This window comes from Oncorhynchus mykiss, chromosome 3 (assembly GCF_057628025.1).
Source record: "Oncorhynchus mykiss isolate SJ-2025 chromosome 3, ASM5762802v1, whole genome shotgun sequence".
NCBI lineage: Eukaryota > Metazoa > Chordata > Actinopteri > Salmoniformes > Salmonidae > Oncorhynchus > Oncorhynchus mykiss.
This window is the reverse complement of record NC_143024.1, coordinates 2505923-2526345: the sequence shown is the minus strand read 5'-3', so window position 1 is coordinate 2526345 and position 20423 is coordinate 2505923. Positions and strand designations below refer to the sequence as shown.

At 47.8% G+C, this 20423-nt stretch overlaps 1 protein-coding gene across 12 annotated transcripts in view; it reads right to left on the bottom strand.

Moving 5' to 3' along the window:
* Positions 1-17284, bottom strand: part of LOC110518716 (neurocalcin-delta A) — a 110867-nt gene extending 93583 nt beyond the window's left edge. For 4 of the 12 annotated variants that reach the window (XM_090219312.1, XM_090219317.1, XM_090219307.1 and 1 more), the window contains exons 1-2: positions 16292-17260; positions 8751-9215 (exon numbers count right to left, since the gene is read on the bottom strand). The gene's annotated coding sequence lies outside the window, so the exon portion shown is untranslated. Of the gene's footprint in view, positions 1-8750; positions 9239-16186 lie in introns of all 12 variants that reach the window. The other 8 variants (XM_090219339.1, XM_090219320.1, XM_090219327.1 and 5 more) reach the window with 7 other exon arrangements.
* Between the last annotated feature and the right edge of the window lie 3139 nt (positions 17285-20423).

Here is a 20423-nt window from a genome sequence, read left to right as displayed (position 1 = left end):
TGTAGAGGCGGCAGGGTAGCCTAGTGGTTAGAGTGTAGAGGCGGCAGGGTAGCCTAGTGGTTAGAGTGTAGAGGCGGCAGGGTAGCCTAGTGGTTAGAGTGTTGGACTAGTAACCGAAAGGTTGCAAGTTCAAATCCCCGTGCTGACAAGGTACAAATCTGTCGTTCTGCCCCTGAACAGGCAGTTAACCCACTGTTCTTAGGCCGTCATAGAAAATAAGAATTTGTTCTTAACTGACTTGCTTGGTTAAATAAAGGTAAAGTAAAAAAAAAAAAGTCCAAGTAATACACTTTTAAATGAAATCTTCATCAGCGCTCATTGACGATGAGTAGAATGAATGGCTCAGTCGGGCATCAGTCCAAAACAACACTATGAGGAAACATGCAACCCATGAATAGTTTAACTACTGGATGACTAAATTCAGGCAGGAAGTACGCTGTAATATTGGTGGCATACTTTTCCTAATATATCACACATAAGCCATTTGGGGTTTACTACCTTTTTATTTGGGCGTTTTTATTGTTCAGAGATGTGGTGGGTCGTCTCTTCGTTTCTCAGGACTTTATCCTGCTGACTGTTCCAAATGTCCCAACTGAATTTGGTAAAAGGGCTTTTATGTCCTCTGCACCATCGTCTTGGAACGCCTCACAAAATACTTTTAAACTGGAAGAACTTGTCCCGATTGGTGTTTTTAAATCACTGATGAATGATCTTGAGGCTGATTCCCTGACCTGTCAATGTTTTTAATTTGCTGTTTTATACTCTTGTGAATTCTATGGTTTTTACTAGATTACTTGTAGTTTTTCATGTTGTCTGTCTGTAAATTTTTTTGTAATGACTTGGTGCTGCCTATCTTGGCCAGGACGCTCTTGAAAAAAGAGATTTTAAATCTCAATGAGCCCTTCTTGGTTAAATAAAGGTCAAATAATAATTTAATACATAACCTAAGCAGCGTTTAAATTCTTCTTGTCCTTCCTTCTGACCTATCAACTCTTTTTTCCCCCCCATCAGTCCATTATGTCATAACTCAACCCTTTAACTCTACAGAGTCTGAGAAGGAACCTCTGAAAGCTCAGTGTGACTATTTCCACAGCAGGACCAGCCTATATGTTTATTATACAAACACAATAACACAAGGAGAAGCTCATAACCGCCGTGCCTGGACGGAACTCTATCTGGCGGCTGTTGCTAAGCAGCGAGAGCTCCGTGGGCGAATAGAGAATGTCAGAGAGAAGTGAAAGCTCTAGAACGTTCTGGATGAATGTGCTGCTGGATTCTATGGAGCAGTGGTCACCAACTGGTCCATCGCCAAGACATTCCCTAGTGGATCGTCTAACTTTTTTATTAAAAAAACTCAACAAAAATGGTAAAGCCTTGTGTATCTATTTCTATTTTATTCCTCTGGGGCTTCGTCCTCATTGTGTTTTTTACAGACGTGTTTAATACGTCTTATGTACACACTTTAGTTGAATATTTATGAAATGTAGATTGTTATATTTGGAAGCACTTATGCGTTTCTCCTTGGCCTCCAACCCCTTTCGATGAGTGGAACGGATGTGGGCGGGGCTAGGTCTATATAAGGGTGCACATTTATTTTTTTTAAATCACAACATTTCTGACGAAGGCCGTGAGGCCGATACGTAAAGCTTATTAAAGACCAGTGACACTATCAAGACCAGTGACACCATCAAGACCAGTGATACCATCAAGACCAGTGATACCATCAAGACCAGTGATACCATCAAGACCAGTGATACCATCAAGACCAGTGATACCATCAAGACCAGTGACACCATCAAGACCAGTGACACCATCAAGACCAGTGATACCATCAAGACCAGTGATACCATCAAGACCAGTGATACCATCAAGACCAGTGACACCATCAAGACCAGTGACACCATCAAGACCAGTGATACCATCAAGACCAGTGATACCATCAAGACCAGTGATACCATCAAGACCAGTGACACCATCAAGACCAGTGACACCATCAAGACCAGTGATACCATCAAGACCAGTGACTCCATCAAGACCAGTGACACCATCAAGACCAGTGACTCCATCAAGACCAGTGACACCATCAAGACCAGTGATACCATCAAGACCAGTGATACCATCAAGACCAGTGATACCATCAAGACCAGTGACACCATCAAGACCAGTGACACCATCAAGACCAGTGATACCATCAAGACCAGTGATACCATCAAGACCAGTGACACCTTCAAGACCAGTGACTCCATCAAGACCAGTGATACCATCAAGACCAGTGATACCATCAAGACCAGTGACACCATCAAGACCAGTGATACCATCAAGACCAGTGATACCATCAAGACCAGTGATACCATCAAGACCAGTGTGCGGTTTCCTTTTTCATTCCTCTGGGGCTGTTGGCGGTAGGTGCACCTGATTTAAACTGCCCTGCGCGCCGGGGAGGCAACCGGTTCACATTTTGAATAATTTTATGTGTCTGAAGGTACAAACTCTGCCCTCCTGGCGGGCCCGCATAACTAAATCAAGTGCTCTATTGGCCTCCCGCTGGCCAATCGGATGGCTCAGATTACCGTATCCGCAGTAAGTTGAATCTGTGAGATTCTTCCACTCAGAGCTGTCAACACGTGCCTTCGTCCTTCTTCCACTCAGAGCTGTCAACACGTGCCTTCGTCCTCCTCCCACTCAGAGCTGTCAACACGTGCCTTCGTCCTCCTCCCACTCAGAGCTGTCAACACGTGCCTTCGTCCTCCTCCCACTCAGAGCTGTCAACACGTGCCTTCGTCCTTCTTCCACTCAGCCAGCATCATTGGAGGAAAGGGAGAATGGAGGGATGTTGAGAGGCGGACCCTAACATGGCCAGCGTCATTGGTGGAAAGGGAGAATGGAGGGATGTTGAGAGGCGGACCGTAACATGGCCAGCGTCATTGGTGGAAAGGGAGAATGGAGGGATGTTGAGAGGCGGACCCTAACATGGCCAGCGTCATTGGTGGAAAGGGAGAATGGAGGGATGTTGAGAGGCGGACCCTAACATGGCCAGCGTCATTGGTGGAAAGGGAGAATGGAGGGATGTTGAGGGGAAGACCCTAACATGGCCAGCGTCATTGGTGGAAAGGGAGAATGGAGGGATGTTGAGAGGCGGACCCTAACATGGCCAGCGTCATTGGTGGAAAGGGAGAATGGAGGGATGTTGAGAGGAAGACCCTGTCTGCTGCTCTTTCCCTCCACTGAGACTGGCCATCAGATGCACCATCAGTCCAGTAAAATCAAAAATAAAGTGAATTATTAAAAATGTATGCAAAAAATTATATATATATATATATATATATATATATATATATATATATATATATATATATATATATATATATATATATATATATATATATATATATATATATTATAATACCTCCCCAGCTCCTTGTTACACCAGTCACTAGAGCAGCTGTAATCCTCCCAGCTCCTTGTTACACCAGTCACTAGAGCAGCTGTAATCCTCCCCAGCTCCTTGTTACACCAGTCACTAGAGCAGCTGTAATCCTCCCCAGCTCCTTGTTACACCAGTCACTAGAGCAGCTGTAATCCTCCCCAGCTCCTTGTTACACCAGTCACTAGAGCAGCTGTAATCCTCCCCAGCTCCTTGTTACACCAGTCACTAGAGCAGCTGTAATCCTCCCCAGCTCCTTGTTACAACCAGTCACTAGAGCAGCTGTAATCCTCCCCAGCTCCTTGTTACACCAGTCACTAGAGCAGCTGTAATCCTCCCAGCTCCTTGTTACACCAGTCACTAGAGCAGCTGTAATCCTCCCCAGCTCCTTGTTACACCAGTCACTAGAGCAGCTGTAATCCTCCCCAGCTCCTTGTTACACCAGTCACTAGAGCAGCTGTAATCCTCCCCAGCTCCTTGTTACACCAGTCACTAGAGCAGCTGTAATCCTCCCCAGCTCCTTGTTACAACCAGTCACTAGAGCAGCTGTAATCCTCCCCAGCTCCTTGTTACACCAGTCACTAGAGCAGCTATAATCCTCCCCAGCTCCTTGTTACACCAGTCACTAGAGCAGCTGTAATCCTCCCCAGCTCCTTGTTACACCAGTCACTAGAGCAGCTGTAATCCTCCCCAGCTCCTTGTTACACCAGTCACTAGAGCAGCTGTAATCCTCCCCAGCTCCTTGTTACACCAGTCACTAGAGCAGCTATAATCCTCCCCAGCTCCTTGTTACACCAGTCACTAGAGCAGCTGTAATCCTCCCCAGCTCCTTGTTACAACCAGTCACTAGAGCAGCTGTAATCCTCCCCAGCTCCTTGTTACACCCGTCACTAGAGCAGCTATAATCCTCCCCAGCTCCTTGTTACACCAGTCACTAGAGCAGCTGTAATCCTCCCCAGCTCCTTGTTACACCAGTCACTAGAGCAGCTGTAATCCTCCCAGCTCCTTGTTACACCAGTCACTAGAGCAGCTGTAACCCGCCCCAGCTCCTTGTTACAACCAGTCACTAGAGCAGCTGTAATCCTCCCCAGCTCTTTGTCCTCCCCAGCTCCTTGTTACACCAGTCACTAGAGCAGCTGTAATCCTCCCCAGCTCATTGTTACACCAGTCACTAGAGCGGCTGTAATCCTCCCCAGCTCCTTGTTACAACCAGTCACTAGAGCAGCTGTAATCCTCCCCAGCTCCTTGTTACACCAGTCACTAGAGCAGCTGTAATCCTCCCCAGCTCTTTGTCCTCCCCAGCTCCTTGTTACACCAGTCACTAGAGCAGCTGTAATCCTCCCCAGCTCTTTGTCCTCCCCAGCTCCTTGTTACACCAGTCACTAAAGCAGCTGTAATCCTCCCCAGCTCTTTGTCCTCCCCAGCTCCTTGTTACACCAGCCACTAGAGCAGCTATAATCCTCCCCAGCTCCTTGTTACACCAGTCACTAGAGCAGCTGTAATCCTCCCCAGCTCCTTGTTACACCAGTCACTAGAGCAGCTGTAATCCTCCCCAGCTCCTTGTTACACCAGTCACTAGAGCAGCTGTAATCCTCCCCAGCTCCTTGTTACACCAGTCACTAGAGCAGCTGTAATCCTCCCCAGCTCCTTGTTACACCAGTCACTAGAGCAGCTATAATCCTCCCCAGCTCCTTGTTACACCAGTCACTACAGCGGCTGTAATCCTCCCCAGCTCCTTGTTACACCAGTCACTAGAGCAGCTGTAATCCTCCCAGCTCCTCGTTACACCAGTCACTAGAGCAGCTGTAATCCTCCCAGCTCCTTGTTACACCAGTCACTAGAGCAGCTGTAATCCTCCCCAGCTCTTTGTCCTCCCCAGCTCCTTGTTACACCAGTCACTAGAGCAGCTGTAATCCTCCCCAGCTATTTGTCCTCCCCAGCTCCTTGTTACACCAGTCACTAAAGCAGCTGTAATCCTCCCCAGCTCCTTGTTACACCAGTCACTAGAGCAGCTGTAATCCTCCCCAGCTCCTTGTTACACCAGTCACTAGAGCAGCTGTAATCCTCCCCAGCTCCTTGTTACACCAGTCACTAGAGCAGCTGTAATCCTCCCCAGCTCCTTGTTACACCAGTCACTAGAGCAGCTGTAATCCTCCCCAGCTCCTTGTTACACCAGTCACTAGAGCAGCTGTAATCCTCCCCAGCTCCTTGTTACACCAGTCACTAGAGCAGCTGTAATCCTCCCCAGCTCCTTGTTACACCAGTCACTAGAGCAGCTGTAATCCTCCCCAGCTCCTTGTTACACCAGTCACTAGAGCTGCTGTAATCCTCCCCAGCTCCTTGTTACACCAGTCACTAGAGCAGCTGTAATCCTCCCCAGCTCCTCCCACACAACAGGGATGGATCTATGAGAACGATACCCTCTCTAACACTATAAATGTATCTGTTTATGAGACAACTAACAAACAACCAAAAGACGCAGTGGAAAAGTAGAGTGTGTTGGCAGTTATCCTTCCGCTAGCCGGTGTTTTGACGTCAGTGTCCCGGTCTCTCACACCGTTTAGCTAAGAGGCCCAGTGTCCCGGTCTCTCACACCGTTTAGCTAAGAGGCCCAGTGTCCCGGTCTCTCACACCGTTCAGCTAAGAGGCCCAGTGTCCCGGTCTCTGACACCGTTCAGCTAAGAGGCCCAGTGACCCGGTCTCTGACACCGTTCAGCTAAGAGGCCCAGTGTCCCGGTCTCTGACACCGTTTAGCTAAGAGGCCCAGTGTCCCGGTCTCTCACACCGTTCAGCTAAGAGGCCCCAGTGACCCGGTCTCTCACACCGTTTAGCTAAGAGGCCCAGTGACCCGGTCTCTCACACCGTTCAGCTAAGAGGCCCAGTGTCCCGGTCTCTCACACCGTTCAGCTAAGAGGCCCAGTGTCCCGGTCTCTCACACCGTTTAGCTAAGAGGCCCAGTGACCCGGTCTCTCACACCGTTTAGCTAAGAGGCCCAGTGACCCGGTCTCTCACACCGTTTAGCTAAGAGGCCCAGTGTCCCGGTCTCTCACACCGTTAGGCTAAGAGGCCCAGTGTCCCGGTCTCTCACACCGTTTAGCTAAGAGGCCCAGTGACCCGGTCTCTCACACCGTTTAGCTAAGAGGCCCAGTGTCCCGGTCTCTCACACCGTTCAGCTAAGAGGCCCAGTGACCCGGTCTCTGACACCGTTTAGCTAAGAGGCCCAGTGTCCCGGTCTCTCACACCGTTTAGCTAAGAGGCCCAGTGTCCCGGTCTCTCACACCGTTCAGCTAAGAGGCCCAGTGTCCCGGTCTCTTACACCGTTCAGCTAAGAGGCCCAGTGTCCCGGTCTCTCACACCGTTTAGCTAAGAGGCCCAGTGACCCGGTCTCTCACACCGTTTAGCTAAGAGGCCCAGTGTCCCGGTCTCTCACACCGTTAGGCTAAGAGGCCCAGTGTCCCCGCCTCTCACACCGTTCAGCTAAGAGGCCCAGTGACCCGGTCTCTCACACCATTCAGCTAAGAGGCCCAGTGTCCCGGTGTCTCACACCGTTCAGCGAAGAGGCCCAGTGTCCCTGCCTCTCACACCGTTTAGCTAAGAGGCCCAGTGACCCGGTCTCTCACACCGTTCAGCTAAGAGGCCCAGTGACCCGGTCTCTCACACCGTTCAGCTAAGAGGCCCAGTGACCCGGTCTCTCACACCGTTCAGCTAAGAGGCCCAGTGTCCCGGTCTCTCACACCGTTCAGCTAAGAGGCCCAGTGTCCCGGTCTCTTACACCGTTCAGCTAAGAGGCCCAGTGTCCCGGTCTCTCACACCGTTTAGCTAAGAGGCCCAGTGACCCGGTCTCTCACACCGTTTAGCTAAGAGGCCCAGTGTCCCGGTCTCTCACACCGTTAGGCTAAGAGGCCCAGTGTCCCCGTCTCTCACACCGTTCAGCTAAGAGGCCCAGTGACCCGGTCTCTCACACCATTCAGCTAAGAGGCCCAGTGTCCCGGTGTCTCACACCGTTCAGCTAAGAGGCCCAGTCTCTCACACCATTCAGCTAAGAGGCCCAGTGTCCCTGTCTCTCACACCGTTCAGCTAAGAGGCCCAGTGACCCGGTCTCTCACACTGTTCAGCTAAGAGGCCCAGTGACCCGGTGTCTCACACAGAGTCGGGAGTCTACAGTCTGCTGGTTATAGATCAGGACAACAGGCTGATTGATGAGTAACCTAAATGATGAAGTCTACAGTCTGCTGTTTATAGATCAGGCTGATGGGTAACCTAAATGATTAAGTCTACAGTCTGCTGGTTATAGATCAGGACAACAGGCTGATGAGTAACCTAAATGATGAAGTCTACAGTCTGCTGGTTATAGATCAGGACAACATGCTGATGGGGAACCTAAATGATGAAGTCTACAGTCTGCTGGTTATAGATCAGGACAACATGCTGATGAGTAACCTAAATGATGAAGTCTACAGTCTGCTGGTTATAGATCAGGACAACAGGCTGATGGGTAACCTAAATGATGAAGTCTACAGTCTGCTGGTTATAGATCAGGACAACAGGCTGATGAGTAACCTAAATGATGAAGTCTACAGTCTGCTGGTTATAGATCAGGCTGATGGGTAACCTAAATGATGAAGTCTACAGTCTGCTGGTTATAGATCAGGACAACAGGCTGATGGGTAACCTAAATGATGAAGTCTACAGTCTGCTGGTTATAGATCAGGACAACATGCTGATGGGGAACCTAAATGATGAAGTCTACAGTCTGCTGGTTATAGATCAGGACAACAGGCTGATGGGGAACCTAAATGATGAAGTCTACAGTCTGCTGGTTATAGATCAGGACAACAAGCTGATGGGTAACCTAAATGATGAAGTCTACAGTCTGCTGGTTATAGATCAGGACAACAGGCTGATGGGGAACCTAAATGATGAAGTCTACAGTCTGCTGGTTATAGATCAGGACAACAGGCTGATGGGTAACCTAAATGATGAAGTCTACAGTCTGCTGGTTATAGATCAGGACAACAGGCTGATGGGTAACCTAAATGATGAAGTCTACAGTCTGCTGGTTATAGATCAGGACAACAGGCTGATGGGGAACCTAAATGATGAAGTCTACAGTCTGCTGGTTATAGATCAGGACAACAGGCTGATGGGGAACCTAAATGACAGATGTGCGGTTTGAAGAACACAGTGGACTAGAAATGTCCAGCCTCCGCAGCAGAACAACACACAGTATCAGAATATATTTCTAACAGCGAAGTCGTAGAGTCTCAGAGGAGAGACGGGCCAAACCCACAGCTTGGTGGTCAACAGATCTGGGTCTTCTCCTTACCTGGTGGAACTCTGGGATACCGTCAGGACTGCAGGGGAGATGGGTCTTCTCTCTGGGACTGCAGGGGAGATGGGTCTTCTCTCTGGGACTGCAGGGGAGATGGGTCTTCTCTCTGGGACTGCAGGGGAGATGGGTCTTCTCTCTGGGACTGCAGGGGAGATGGGTCTTCTCTCTGGGACTGCAGGGGAGATGGGTCTTCAGGGGAGATGGGTCTTCTCTCTGGGACTGCAGGAGAGATGGGTCTTCTCTCTGGGACTGCAGGGGAGATGGGTCTTCTCTCTGGGACTGCAGGGGAGATGGGTCTTCTCTCTGGGACTGCAGGGGAGATGGGTCTTCAGGGGAGATGGGTCTTCTCTCTGGGACTGCAGGGGAGATGGGTCTTCAGGGGAGATGGGTCTTCTCTCTGGGACTGCAGGAGAGACGGGTCTTCTCTGGGACTGCAGGAGAGATGGGTCTTCTCTGGGACTGCAGGGGAGATGATAATGACCCTGTCAGGCAGACTGATAAGTTACCAATAATCCTGTCAGGCAGACTGATAAGATACCAATGACCCTGTCAGGCAGACTGATAAGCTACCAATAACCCTGTCAGGCAGACTGATAAACTACCAATAACCCTGTCAGGCAGACTGATAAGTTACCAATAATCCTGTCAGGCAGACTGATAAGATACCAATGACCCTGTCAGGCAGACTGATAAGCTACCAATAACCCTGTCAGGCAGACTGATAAGCTACCAATAACCCTGTCAGGCAGACTGATAAGTTACCAATAACCCTGTCAGGCAGACTGATAAGTTACCAATAACCCTGTGAGGCAGACTGATAAACTACCAATAACCCTGTCAGGCAGACTAAGTTACCAATGACCCTGTCAGGCAGACTGATAAGTTACCAATAACCCTGTCAGGCAGACCGATAATGATAAGTTACCAATAACCCTGTCAGGCAGACTGATAAGTTACCAATGACCCTCGTCGGGCAGACTGATAAGTTACCACTGATCCTCGTCAGGCAGACTGATAATGATAAGTTACCAATAACCCTGCCAGGCAGACCGATAATGATAAGTTACCAATAACCCTGTCAGGCAGACTGGTAAGTTACTAATGACCCTGTCAGGCAGACTGATAATGATAAGTTACCAATAACCCCGTCAGGCAGACTGATAAGTTACCAATAACCCTGTCAGGCAGACTGATAATGATAAGTTACCAATAACCCTGTCAGGCAGACTGATAAGTTACCAATAACCCTGTCAGGCAGACTGATAATGATAAGTTACCAATAACCCCGTCAGGCAGACTGATAAGTTACCAATAACCCTGTCAGGCAGACTGATAATGATAAGTTACCAATAACCCCGTCAGGCCGGGTCAGGCTACGACAGGAGGACAGGAGGACAGGGACGGCCAGGGGCATTCGTATTGTGCCGCTAGAGGTGAAATTCAGGAGGACAGGGACGGCCGGGGACATTCGTATTGTGGACAGGAGGACAGGGACGGCCAGGGGCATTCGTATTGTGGACAGGAGGACAGGAAGACAGGAGGACAGGGACAGCCGGGGGCATTCATATTGTGCCGCTAGAGGTGAAATTCTTGGACCGGCGCAAGACGGACGAAAGCAGTTGCCAAGAATGTTTTCATTAACCAACCAACCCCAGTCAAAAATCACAGCAACGGCAAGAAAAGATAGGTGAGCCTATACTAGTTTGTAGCTGACTGATGCCCTGTGGTGACACTGCTTAGAGGTATCACTGTAGCTGACTGGTGCCCTGTGGTGACACTGCTTAGAGGTGACAGGAAGAGAGGTATCACTGTAGCTGACTGATGCCCTGTGGTGACACTGCTTAGAGGTGACAGGCAGAGAGGTATCACTGTAGCTGACTGGTGTTGAGGAGCAGATGGCTGGACACCTGTGTGTCTAATGAAACAGAGAAACAGATGAGATCTGGCAGCATACAATCCGAGGTGACACCCTGCCTGTGTCCCAGGTGGCACCCTATTATAAATAGAGCACTACTGACCTGAGCCTGGCCAAAAGTAGTGCACTACATAGGGAATAGTGTGCATTTGGGATGTCACCCTTTTAAAACACTCCTGTTAAATAATGAACCATCCCAGCCCCTACTGTCTCCATCTGCTTAGACAACCAGGTGGATAATGACCCATCCCAGTCCCTACTGTCTCCCTCTGCTTAGACAACCAGGTGGATAATGACCCATCCCAGTCCCTACTGTCTCCCTCTGCTTAGAGTTAGACAACCAGGTGGATAATGACCCATCCCAGCCCCTACTGTCTCCATCTGCTTAGAGTTAAACAACCAGGTGGATAACGACCCATCCCAGTCCCTACTGTCTCCCTCTGCTTAGAGTTAGACAACCAGGTGGATAACTAACCATCCCAGTACCTACTGTCTCCATCTGCTTAGACAACCAGGTGGATAATGACCCATCCCAGTCCCTACTGTCTCCATCTGCTTAGACAACCAGGTGGATAATGACCCATCCCAGTCCCTACTGTCTCCCTCTGCTTAGACAACCAGGTGGATAATGACCCATCCCAGTCCCTACTGTCTCCCTCTGCTTAGACAACCAGGTGGATAACGAACCATCCCAGTCCCTACTGTCTCCATCTTCTTAGACAACCAGGTGGATAATGACCCATCCCAGTCCCTACTGTCTCCCTCTGCTTAGACAACCAGGTGGATAATGACCCATCCCAGTCCCTACTGTCTCCCTCTGCTTAGACAACCAGGTGGATAATGAACCATCCCAGCCCCTACTGTCTCCCTCTGCTTAGAGTTAAACAACCAGGTGGATAACGAACCATCCCAGTACCTACTGTCTCCATCTGCTTAGAGTTAAACAACCAGGTGGATAATGACCCATCCCAGCCCCTACTGTCTCCATCTGCTTAGACAACCAGGTGGATAATGACCCATCCCAGCCCCTACTGTCTCCCTCTGCTTAGAGTTAAACAACCAGGTGGATAACGAACCATCCCAGCCCCTACTGTCTCCCTCTGCTTAGAGTTAAACAACCAGGTGGATAATGACCCATCCCAGCCCCTACTGTCTCCATCTGCTTAGAGTTAAACAACCAGGTGGATAACGAACCATCCCAGTACCTACTGTCTCCCTCTGCTTAGACAACCAGGTGGATAATGACCCATCCCAGTCTCTACTGTCTCCATCTGCTTAGAGTTAAACAACCAGGTGGATAATGACCCATCCCAGTACCTACTGTCTCCATCTGCTTAGAGTTAAACAACCAGGTGGATAATGACCCATCCCAGCCCCTACTGTCTCCCTCTGCTTAGAGTTAAACAACCAGGTGGATAATGACCCATCCCAGTACCTACTGTCTCCATCTGCTTAGAGTTAAACAACCAGGTGGATAATGACCCATCCCAGCCCCTACTGTCTCCCTCTGCTTAGAGTTAAACAACCAGGTGGATAATGACCCATCCCAGTACCTACTGTCTCCATCTGCTTAGACAACCAGGTGGATAATGACCCATCCCAGTACCTACTGTCTCCATCTGCTTAGAGTTAAACAACCAGGTGGATAATGACCCATCCCAGTACCTACTGTCTCCATCTGCTTAGACAACCAGGTGGGACACCACTACAGTACACTCTGCTATGAGAACAACATGGCATATTAAGCATTTAGCTAGCTAGAACCAAAGACTATCTATTATATTGACTATAACCTTGTCCCCCAGGGCTAACTGCGCCTGGGCGGAAGTGTCTGGGAACGAGACTAGCCCAAATTAAAAGGCCCAAGTGGTTGACATCTTTGCAGACAACCCCAGTTTGACTTTTAACAGGTTATCATCAAATCATGTGTCAACCCTCTAACAACAACCTGCCGTGGTGGAACACGTCCTTGAGTAACAGTAACCTTAATAGAAAATGTCTCAATTAAAAGTCACTCAGTAAAAAACTAATTGAGTAAATGTCCAAAAAGTATTTGTTTTAAAATATACTTAAGTATCAGGAAGAGAGGTATTAGACTACCCTGGGACGGCAGGGTAGCCTAGTGGTTAGAGTGTAGAGGAGGCAGGGCAGCCTAGTGGTTAGAGTGTAGAGGAGGCAGGGTAGCCTAGTGGTTAGAGTGTAGAGGAGGCAGGGCAGCCTAGTGGTTAGAGTGTAGAGGAGGCAGGGCAGCCTAGTGGTTAGAATGTAGAGGTGGCAGGGTAGCCTAGTGGTTAGAGTGTAGAGGAGGCAGGGCAGCCTAGTGGTTAGAGTGTAGAGGAGGCAGGGCAGCCTAGTGGTTAGAGTGTAGAGGAGGCAGGGTAGCCTAGTGGTTAGAGTGTAGAGGAGGCAGGGTAGCCTAGTGGTTAGAGTGTAGAGGGGGCAGGGCAGCCTAGTGGTTAGAGTGTAGAGGTGGCAGGGTAGCCTAGTGGTTAGAGTGTAGAGGAGGCAGGGTAGCCTAGTGGTTAGAGTGTAGAGGGGGCAGGGCAGCCTAGTGGTTAGAGTGTAGAGGTGGCAGGGTAGCCTAGTGGTTAGAGTGTAGAGGTGGCAGGGCGGCCTAGTGGTTAGAGTGTAGAGGAGGCAGGGTAGCCTAGTGGTTAGAGTGTAGGGGCGGCAGGGCAGCCTAGTGGTTAGAGTGTAGAGGAGGCAGGGTAGCCTAGTGGTTAGAGTGTAGAGGAGGCAGGGTAGCCTAGTGGTTAGAGTGTAGAGGCGGCAGGGTAGCCTAGTGGTTAGAGTGTAGAGGTGGCAGGGTAGCCTAGTGGTTAGAGTGTAGAGGGGGCAGGGTAGCCTAGTGGTTAGAGTGTAGAGGAGGCAGGGTAGCCTAGTGGTTAGAGTGTAGAGGTGGCAGGGTAGCCTAGTGGTTAGAGTGTAGAGGTGGCAGGGTAGCCTAGTGGTTAGAGTGTAGAGGCGGCAGGGTAGCCTAGTGGTTAGAGTGTAGAGGGGGCAGGGTAGCCTAGTGGTTAGAGTGTAGAGGAGGCAGGGTAGCCTAGTGGTTAGAGTGTAGAGGAGGCAGGGTAGCCTAGTGGTTAGAGTGTAGAGGAGGCAGGGTAGCCTAGTGGTTAGAGTGTAGAGGCTGCAGGGTAGCCTGATGGTTAGAGTGTAGAGGCGGCAGGGTAGCCTAGTGGTTAGAGTGTAGAGGCTGCAGGGTAGCCTGATGGTTAGAGCGTTGGACTAGTAACCGGAAGGTTGCAAGTTCAAACCCCAGAGCTGACAATGTAAAAATCTGTCGTTCTGCCCCTGAACAGACCAGTTAACCCACTGTTCCTAGACCAGTTAACCCACTGTTCCTAGACCAGTTAACCCCACTGTTCCTAGACCAGTTAACCCACTGTTCCTAGACCAGTTAACCCACTGTTCCTAGACCAGTTAACCCACTGTTCCTAGACCAGTTAACCCACTGTTCCTAGACCAGTTAACCCACTGTTCCTAGACCAGTTAACCCACTGTTCCTAGACCAGTTAACCCACTGTTCCTAGACCAGTTAACCCACTGTTCCTAGACCAGTTAACCCACTGTTCCTAGACCAGTTAACCCACTGTTCCTAGACCAGTTAACCCACTGTTCCTAGAGACCAGTTAACCCACTGTTCCTAGACCAGTTAACCCACTGTTCCTAGACCAGTTAACCCCACTGTTCCTAGACCAGTTAACCCACTGTTCCTAGAGACCAGTTAACCCACTGTTCCTAGACCAGTTAACCCACTGTTCCTAGACCAGTTAACCCCACTGTTCCTAGAGACCAGTTAACCCACTGTTCCTAGACCAGTTAACCCACTGTTCCTAGACCGTCATTGAAAATAAGAATTTGTTCTTAACTGGTTTAAGGATAAATAAAAACGTTCCTTATATTAAACAAACCGGACGGTCCGAAGTTATTTACAGATATCCAGGAGCCCAGTCCAACATCATTTACAAATGTTTAGTGAGTCCTCCAGATCAGAGACAGGATGACCAGGGACGTTTTCCTGATAACTGCAGGAAATGGACCGTTTTCTTGTCCTGCTAATAAGCACTCAAAAATGACGGAGTAAAAAGTAGTAAAAAGTACATTAATTTCTTTAGGAATGTAACGTTAGTGGAGTAAAAGTTGTAAAAAAATATACAATTAAAGTACAGATATCCCCCCCCCCCGCGCGCAAAAAACTACTTAGCCAAGAAGTACTTGTACTTTAAAGTATTGTTAGTTAAGTACTTTATAACACTGCCAACTTGGTAATAAATAACGCTATCTGAACTGTTCAGTCACAACCACCTGTTGGTGACTGGATGTGTGGTTGGACAGTCTGCAGACTCACTGTCAACACTGGCCTTAACAGCCTGTTATTTACCCATGTGTCTCCACTACTCAACCTGTTGGTGACTGGATGTGTGGTTGGACAGTCTGCAGACTCACTGTCAACACTGGCCTTAACAGCCTGTTATTTACCCATGTGTCTCCACTACTCAACCTGTTGGTGACTGGATGTGTGTTTGGACAGTCTGCAGACTCACCGTCAACACTGGCCTTAACAGCCTGTTATTTACCCATGTGTCTCCACTACTCAACCTGTTGGTGACTGGATGTGTGTTTGGACAGTCTGCAGACTCACTGTCAACACTGGCCTTAACAGCCTGTTATTTACCCATGTGTCTCCACTACTCAACCTGTTGGTGACTGGATGTGTGTTTGGACAGTCTGCAGACTCACTGTCAACACTGGCCTTAACAGCCTGTTATTTACCCATGTGTCTCCACTACTCAACCTGTTGGTGACTGGATGTGTGTTTGGACAGTCTGCAGACTCACCGTCAACACTGGCCTTAACAGCCTGTTATTTACCCATGTGTCTCCACTACTCAACCTGTTGGTGACTGGATGTGTGTTTGGACAGTCTGCAGACTCACTGTCAACACTGGCCTTAACAGCCTGTTATTTACCCATGTGTCTCCACTACTCAACCTGTTGGTGACTGGATGTGTGTTTGGACAGTCTGCAGACTCACTGTCAACACTGGCCTTAACAGCCTGTTATTTACCCATGTGTCTCCACTACTCAACCTGTTGGTGACTGGATGTGTGTTTGGACAGTCTGCAGACTCACTGTCAACACTGGCCTTAACAGCCTGTTATTTACCCATGTGTCTCCACTACTCAACCTGTTGGTGACTGGATGTGTGTTTGGACAGTCTGCAGACTCACTGTCAACACTGGCCTTAACAGCCTGTTATTTACCGATGTGAATGTGTCTCCACTACTCAACCTGTTAACTAACTCTGCTCTAACTTACCCATATCACATACTGAACAGAGCGGCTTGGAACAACGTGTTGGACATAATAAGCATAGCTGGCTAACGTTTACAGTATTTAGTTAGCCAGCCAGCTAGTACCGTTAGCAAGTAGCCAGATGTTATGGATCTTTAGAAATCAATAACGTTACTCAAAATTGTGAGTTATCATGGAAATAAAATAACTTCAGTTACCTGTGTTTTGATTGTTGACAAATAAAATAGCTTGTTGACAAATGTTCAAATGAAAAGAGCGTGCTAATGTTAGCTCGGTCGGAGAAAACTAAAATCCAGACTCACCAGTTGAAATTCTGAAAACTTACGAAACGTCACTGTGGCTTGAACGCGACACGTCTTCGTCAAAAGAGCCAATTCTTCGGAAACTGGGAGGGGAAACACACTTCAACAGGACATAAAACATGTGGCTTCACAAAAGTGACACATTTGAGTGTTGCCAACTCGTGTTAGTTTGCATGGCCATGAAAAAAAGTTGGACGCCTCGTATTGGTGACGTCACATCGGAGGGTTTGTACTTTGATGCCGCGTTCACATCAACTGGGAACTCGAAAATCTCCGAATTCCGACGTTCGCGACAAAATGGGAACTCCGGGAGAAAATAAGAAAAAAATCTCCAGACAAGGGAAAATCTTTTCAAACCGTCGTCCAATTCTAAATCGGGAACTCACTGACGTCACGATTGCACGTCGTATGTTTCCGAGTTCCCCGGTTTTCCAGAAAGCACGATGAGCTTGAGAACATGCAGAGAAGGCATTGCCAGATGCGTCACTATAACCCAGAAAGTTGAACCACACTGGAAGCCACATTTTAAACGAAATACATTTGAATACGTGGATAAAATCGCATTTAAATGTACTTCCGGGAAGGTTCGTGGCCACCATTCATTTAATACAACTAAACATATACATCAGACGCTATTGGGAGCTATTTCATAGTTTCCCCCCATTTCAATCTTATAGTGACCCTGGTTTGGCGTTACTATTAGAGGAGGAGCAGACCATCCGATATGCCCATAAATATGATATGAAACCTGGAATAAAAATGTTTAGAGGACCAGTGTTTCTATAGAGAAACAAACCTCACGTCTGTGCAGTTTGCAAGCTGTGTTGTTAGACTCCATTGTATCGTTGTTTCTTCTTTAGAGAACACTGGTGAGCAACAACATCATTTTACTTCACCGCCACAACAACAACAACAAAAACACCCTGCTACATGTATTCAATATACACCATTTCAAATCTGACTCCCGGTGCGGTTTTACTTCCGGGCTACTATGACGCAGGTGGCAGTTCCTTGTCAATATGTCGCGAGGTGCTGACGGCTCTCTCTGTGATTTAATGGTGTCTGCTTCCCTCTAGCGGATAATATAATACACTACAGATTGGTATTTTCTTTGACCAGCTGGCGGTGATAAAGTGCTATGCTACTTTCTCTAACGATCGGTACCAAAGATTATAACGCGATATGCATCAGAGGAGGCTGGTGGGGGAAGCTATAGGAGGAAGTGCTCACTGGATGGTAATTAGCACATCCAGCATATGGAAACCACATGTTTGATCTGTTACATTCATTCCATTCCAGACATTTCAATGAACCCGTCCTCCTATAGCCCCTCCCACTAGCCACCACTGATTATGCACCTGATATTCACCTACCTTCGTACTCATATAGGATGAACTAGACTCCAAAACATCCACACAATACCGTACGTCTTATCTCACGATGTGGGTCTCTGGGAACGGTCTGAAGGGAGTTTTATTAAGGACGTAGGAAACGCAATGAAACAGCATTATGAATACAGATTATAGTTTTTATTTGAAGAAAATCCTGGACACGGAATAAATAGAAGCAGCACAGGATGCTCATAATGTGTTCTGGATTTACAGATAAACAGGATGCTCATAATGTGTTCTGGATTTACAGATAAACAGGATGCTCATAATGTGTTCTGGATTTACAGATAAACAGGATGCTCATAATGTGTTCTGGATTTACAGATAAACAGGATGCTCATAATGTGTTCTGGATTTACAGATAAACAGGATGCTCATAATGTGTTCTGGATTTACAGATAAACAGGATGCTCATAATGTGTTCTGGATTTACAGATAAACAGGATGCTCATAATGTGTTCTGGATTTACAGATAAACAGGATGCTCATAATGTGTTCTGGATTTACAGATAAACAGGATGCTCATAATGTGTTCTGGATTTACAGATAAACAGGATGCTCATAATGTGTTCTAGATTTACAGATAAACAGGATGCTCAAAATGTGTTCTGGATTTACAGATAAACAGGATGCTCATAATGTGTTCTGGATTTACAGATAAACAGGATGCTCATAATGTGTTCTGGATTTACAGATAAACAGGATGCTCTTAATGTGTTCTGGATTTACAAATAAATAAATACGGATGATATTCCATTATTCCATTAATCCATTAATCCATTAATTTACATTAACCCAAATGATCCCATATATTGTAGTCTATCCCCTAAACAATTGATTAATGTCGATCATACTAATGAAACCATAGCCAGAGTTCAGTTTTTGCTAATTAAAATGTTTTTTTTTTGGGGGGGGTCTACACACTACAGCTCTGTTATTGCCCACATATACGATCGCTAATTACTCCCTAATACAACATTCAAGTGATGCAGTAAAAGGAAAATACTTGAGAATTGTATTTAAAATAAATCATAAATAATAATAAAAAAAACACAAAAACCTTAGATATGATTTATTTAAGACTTTTTCTGTATTTGATTTGACACATCACTACATAGCTGGCTCTATAGCTGGTTCTATAGCTGGTTCTATAGCTGGTTCTATAGCTGGTTCTATAGCTGACTCTATAGCTGGTTCTATAGCTGGTTCTATAGCTGACTCTATAGCTGGTTCTATAGCTGGTTCTATAGCTGGCTCTATAGCTGGTTCTATAGCTGGTTCTATAGCTGGTTCTATAGCTGGCTCTATAGCTGGTTCTATAGCTGGCTCTATAGCTGGTTCTATAGCTGGTTCTATAGCTGGTTCTATAGCTGACTCTATAGCTGGCTCTATAGCTGGTTCTATAGTTGGTTCTATAGATTGTCCTGAGACAGAGCACCAACACCTGAGATAGAAACTACGACATGCCCCAGAGCACCAACACCTGAGACAGAGACTATGACATGTCCCAGAGCACCAATACCTGAGATAGAGACTACGACATGCCCCAGAGCACCAGAGACAGAGACTACGACATGCCCCAGAGCACCAACACCTGAGATAGAAACTACGACACACCCAAGAGCACCAACACCTGAGATAGAGACTACAAGACACCACAGAGCACCATCACCTGAGATAGAGACTACGACATGCCACAGAGCACCAACACCTGAGATAGAGACTACGACACACCACAGAGCACCAACACCTGACATAGAGACTACGACACACCACAGAGCACCAACACCTGAGACAGAGACTACGACATGCCCCAGAGCACCAACACCTGAGATAGAGACACCTGAGACAGAGACTATGACACGCCCCAGAGCACCATCACCTGAGATAGAGACTACGACATGCCACAGAGCACCATCACCTGAGATAGAGACTATGACATGACACAGAGCACCAACACCTGAGATAGAGACACCTGAGACAGAGACTACGACACACCACAGAGCACCATCACCTGAGATAGAGACTACGACATGCCACAGAGCACCAACACCTGAGATAGAGACTACGACACACCACAGAGCACCATCACCTGAGATAGAGACTACGACATGCCACAGAGCACCAACACCTGAGATAGAGACTACGACACACCACAGAGCACCAACACCTGAGACAGAGACTACGACACGCCCCAGAGCACCAACACCTGAGATAGAGACACCTGAGACAGAGACTACAACACGCCCCAGAGCACCAACACCTGAGATAGAGACACCTGAGATAGAGGCTACGACATGCCCCAGAGCACCAACACCTGAGATAGAGACTACGACATGCCGCAGAGCACCAACACCTGAGATAGAGACTACAACATGCCCCAGAGCACCAACACCTGAGATAGAGACTACGACATGTCCCAGAGCACCAACACCTGAGATAGAGACTACGACACGCCCCAGAGCACCAACACCTGAGATAGAGACTACGACATGCCCCAGAGCACCAACACCTGAGATAGAGACTACGACATGCCACAGAGAACCAACACCTGAGATAGAGACTACGACACACCACAGAGCACCAACACCTGAGATAGAGAATACGACATGCCCCAGAGCACCAACACCTGAGATAGAGACTACGACATGCCACAGAGCACCAACACCTGAGATAGAGACACCTGAGATAGAGGCTACGATATGCCCAAGAGCACCAACACCTGAGATAGAGACTACGAC